The sequence below is a fragment of the Triturus cristatus genome, chromosome 2_2 (genome assembly GCF_964204655.1).
Source record: "Triturus cristatus chromosome 2_2, aTriCri1.1, whole genome shotgun sequence".
NCBI classification, from domain to species: domain Eukaryota; kingdom Metazoa; phylum Chordata; class Amphibia; order Caudata; family Salamandridae; genus Triturus; species Triturus cristatus.
Genome location: NC_140582.1, coordinates 1174923200 through 1174928023, shown reverse-complemented (window position 1 = coordinate 1174928023; position 4824 = coordinate 1174923200). Strand labels below are relative to the sequence as shown.

The following is a 4824-nucleotide window of genomic DNA, read 5'->3' as shown; positions in this document are numbered from 1 at the left end:
AAGGGCCCAGGACAGGGGTCCATCGGTCCCGTGCAGGCCTCCCCTGCTTGTCAAGGTGTCCGCGGGCCCCGGGTCGGAGGGCCCGTCGGGTCCCCCTCACAGCTTCCATGGCTGGGGCCCAGCTGGGGCCCTGGGCCTCCGGTACCCATGCCATGGCGCCCGCTCAGTCTTTCGTTGGACGCACCTTTCCCCTCGGCCATCTGGTGGCACCTATCCCCTCGGCCATCTGGTCGCACCTATCCCCTCGGCCATCTGGTCGCACACAATGCTTTCCAATGGGGTGACCAGATAGCCGGGCTTGTCTGGAAGTCCCGATGAGGGCTCATTTGCCTCACCGGTCCCAGCGAGGGCTCCAGGAGGTCGGGTACATTTGCACCTTGGGTCCCCTCTGTCACCTCGTGTGCACAGATTAAAAGAAAGGGGGGTAATTTTCCTCCGGATTACTAGGGAGAGGGTCAGTCAGTCCTCTGTGAGGTCCGACGATTCCGAAACAGAGGAAGGCAGAACCCGGGCTTGCCCGCCGGGACCCCCAGGGGCCCGGGTATGCACCTGCCTCTCAGCCCCTTCCCGATGGTCCTTTTTCTCTGAGTTTGCTCAGTCAGACCTCCTTGAGGTCCGGCGATTGTGAGACAGGGGAAGGCAGCACCCGGGCCCGCCAGCCGGGGCCCCCAGGGGCCCGGGTACGCACCTGCCTCTCATACACTTCCCGATGGTCTTTTTTCTCCGAGTTTGCTCAGTCAGACCTCCGTGAGGTCCGGCGATTCTGAGACAGGGGAAGGCAGCACCCGGGCTCGCCCACCGGGGCCCCCAGGGGCCCGAGTGCGCACCAGCCTTTCAGCCCCTTCCCAATGGTCCTTTTTCTCAGAGTTTGCTCAATCAGACCTCCGTGAGGTCCGGCGATTCTGAGACAGGGGAAGGCAGCACCTGGGCCCGCCTGTCGGGGCCCCCAGGGGCCCGGGTACGCACCGGCCTCTCAGCCCCTTCCCGATGGTCCTTTTTCTCCGGGTTTACTCCGTCAGACCTCCGCGAGGTCCAGCGATTCTCAGACAGAAGAAGGCAGCACCCGGGCCCTCCCACCGGGGCCCCCAGGGGCCCTGTTACGTACCTGCCTCTCAGCCCCTTTCTGATGGGCCTTTCCTTTGAGCCTGCTTGCCCCGGAGCAGACAGGGATTTGTAGCCGGCATATCCCCCGCGCAGGGCGGCCTGCCAGGGGATGCCTTGGCCGTACTCTGATTGATTGGGCACTCTCGGTCCGTTTAGGGATGGACTGCTTGGCCAGCCTTGGCAGTTGTTTCAAGCAAGGAGCTTCCTCCCCGCATGGACCGACCGATTATGCCACCTGGCGGGTGGCCCTTCACCCTACCCAGCAGAGCGGAGGCCGAGCGGCCCCAGCAGCTCGTGTCTCCCAGTGGTCTGACCCGAGCAGAAGGGGTCGGTGGCTCCAGACCCTCGGATGCTGCTGCCCAGCAGGTTCGTAGGCCCCGTGCGCCACACTTTCACACCCCTCTCTGCCCAGCACATTTCCACAGCAGCTCGGAACGACCGTTCCGAGGGGTGCTGCCGCCGCCAGGCTCCGGCACACCAGCGTCTCGCTCAGGCTGCGTCTCGGCCCGCCTCTCCTTTCCGGGGGAGATGGCTGGGCATGCCGGTGCCCATGTGACCGCACCTCTCCACCCCTCCAGCGAGCCCTCCTGCCCAGGTGGGTGGGCTCCTTCCCCAGCAGGCTCCAGAGAGGGAGGGGTGCGCGAAGGTTGTCCGGTCGGTGAGATGGGCACGCGGCTCCCCGAACCCACCCCGTCAGCAGGTGCGGCTACCTGGTTGATCCTGCTTGTAGCATATGCTTGTCTCAAAGATTAAGACATGCACGTGTAAGTACACATGGCCGGTACAGTAAAACTGTGAATGGCTCATTAAATCAGTTATGGTTCCTTTGATCGCTCCATCTGTTACTTGGATAACTGTGGTAATTCTAGAGCTAATACATGCCGACGAGCGCTGACCTCCCAGGATGTGTGCATTTATCAAGACCAATCCGGGCTCGCTCGGCCGCTTTGGTGACTCTAGATAACCTCAGGCCGATCGCACGTCCCCGTGACGGCACCGATACATTCGGATGTCTGCCCTATCAACTTTCAATGGTACTTTCTGTGCCTACCATGGTGACCACAGTTAACGGGGAATCAGGGTTCGATTCCGGAGAGGGAGCCTGAGAAACGGCTACCACATCCAAGGAAGGCAGCAGGCGCGCAAATTACCCACTCCCGACTCGGGGAGGTAGTGACGAAAAATAACAATACAGTACTCTTTCGAGGCCCTGTAATTGGAATGAGTACACTTTAAATCCTTTAACGAGAATCCATTGGAGGGCAAGTCTGGTGCCAGCAGCCGCGGTAATTCCAGCTCCAATAGCGTATATTAAAGTTGCTGCAGTTAAAAAGCTCGTAGTTGGATCTTGGGATCGAGCTGGTGGTCCACCGCGAGGCGAGCTACCACCTGTCCCAGCCCCTGCCTTTTGGCGCCCCCTTGATGCTCTTGACTGAGTATCCTGGGGGTCCAAAGCGTTTACTTTGAAAAAATTAGAGTGTTCAAAGCAGGCCGGTCGCCTGAATATTCCGGCTAGGAATAATGGAATAGGACTCCGGTTCTATTTTGTTGGTTTTCGGAACTGGGGTCATGATTAAGAGGGACGACCGGGGACATTCGAATTGTGCCGCTAGAGGTGAAATTCTTGGACCGGCGCAAGACGAACCAAAGCAAAAGCATTTGCCAAGAATGTTTTCATTAATCAAGAACGAAAGTCGGAGGTTCGAAGATGATCAGATACCGTCATAGTTCCGACCATAAACGATGCAGACTATCCATCCGGCGGCGTTATTCCCATGACCCGCCGAGCAGCTTCCGGGAAACCAAAGTCTTTGGGTTCCGGGGGGAGTATGGTTGCAAAGATGAAACTTAAAGGAATTGACATAAGGGCACCACCAGGCGTGGAGCCTGCAGCTTAATTTGACACGGAAAACCTCAAGCGGCCCGGAGACGGAAAGGATTGACAGATTGATAGCTCTTTCTCGATTCTGTGGGTGGTGGTGCATGGCCATTCTTAGTTGGTGGAGCGATTAGTCTGGGTAATTCCGATAACAAACGAGACTCCTCCATGCTAACTAGTTACGCGACCCCCAGCGGTCGGCGTCCAACTTCTTTGAGGGACGGATCAGCGTGTGTCTACCCTTCGCTGACAGGTGCGGGTAACCCGCTGAACCCCGTTCGTGATAGGGATTGGAGATTGCAATTATTTCCCATGAACGAGGAATTCCCAATAAGTGCGGGTCATAAGCTCGCGTTGATTAAGACCCTGCCCTTTGTACACACCACCCGTCGCTACTACCGATTGGATGGTTTAGTGAGGTCCTCGGATCGGCCCCGCCGGGGTCTGCAACGGCCCTGGTGGAGCGCTGAGAAAACGATCAAACTTGACTATCTAGAGGAAGTAAAAGTCGTATCACGGTTTCCGTAGGTGAACCTGCGGAAGGATCATTAACGGCGGAGCGGCCCGAAGCCCTCGGCCGCCTCCTGCAAGCACGCACCGTAGGCACAGGGCCCCATGTGGCCGCCGTCCGCTGCGTCGGCCACATGGGGCGCTTGGGTGAGGACCAGGACTTCGGTGGGCCTCTTCACCCTGGGAAAGGCCCGACCGCCACGTGAGGGACTGGGGACGGGGGACGGCCCCCATCCCCTGTCCCTCTTTGAGACGGAACCCAAGCTCACCCGGCACGACCCCCCCGAGCAGTGGGGGGGAAACTGAATGGCAGTGCATCCCCTGGCTGGTACCACCCCTCCCTCGAAATGGCCCTGGTGCCGGCTGGGCCCTCCTGCGTCCCAGTCACGGCCTGACCGGGTTCCGGGTGACCGAGGAGCAGCCCTTCTCGTGCGGCAGGGCGGCCTGGAAGAGAATGGGCTGAGGGCCTGCGAGGGGACCCCGGCTCCTCTCGGTGGGAGGCGTGCGGCTCTTCCCTTCCGGCGCCTCATACCCAGGCGAGGGTGGTGGTGGGCTGATCGCCAGCCCACTGGCAGGGCTCAGGCCTGCCCGCTGATGGACGGCTAATGTGCAGGTGGGGTGACCCTCCCTCGTTGCCAGGTACCTGGTTTGACCCGTTCCCATGTGGCCGGGCTGAGGGGTTTGAAGACTCGCGTGGTCCCTCCTGGGTTACCCCGGGAGGGACCGGCGGCTGCGGTGCAGCCTCCTCCTGTTGCTCCTGGAGCCCGTTCCCTCACCCCAGGGTGGGTGGGGGTGTACTCCCGGGCCGAGAGCCTGGCAATGTTTTTTTTCTCCCAACGGTGCAGTCTGACTCCCAGAGGGGGAAGCCTTGAATGGGGCGCCCGGGCCATCTCGCAGTGCGGGTGGTGGACGGATGGCGTCACCTTCCTCCCGCCTTTCCTGCGCCCGCAGGTGGGTGAACGTTTTCGAAAAGTTGCCTGTGACTCTTGGCAGAGGATCACTCGGCTCGTGCGTCGATGAAGAACGCAGCTAGCTGTGATAATTAGTGTGAACTGCAGGACACATTGATCATCGACACTTCGAACGCACCTTGCGGAATGTCAATCGGCCCGGGGCTTCCACGGGACGCGGCTGGGGCCGTTGCATGGTGAGTTCCGCTTCCTCTTCGTCCCCCCACAAGGTCAGACCCCCCCCGTTCGCCCGTGGCAGAGTACCTCGACGGGTCCTGCCGTGGAGGCACGCCGCAAGCGCACCTAGCCCCGAGAAGGGGTCTGACGACCGGTCTGCCCCTTGCGCCTGGCTGCGTGCCGCGCGTGGCTGTCTGTGGTATC

The 4824-nt window shown here is 60.6% G+C and overlaps 2 pseudogenes; both read left to right on the top strand.

Moving 5' to 3' along the window:
• Positions 1–1811: 1811 nt before the first annotated feature.
• On the top strand, positions 1812–3534 carry LOC146863320 (18S ribosomal RNA; annotated as a pseudogene).
• A 940-nt stretch (positions 3535–4474) lies between these two features.
• Positions 4475–4621, top strand: LOC146863319 (5.8S ribosomal RNA; annotated as a pseudogene).
• The last annotated feature ends 203 nt before the right edge of the window (positions 4622–4824 follow it).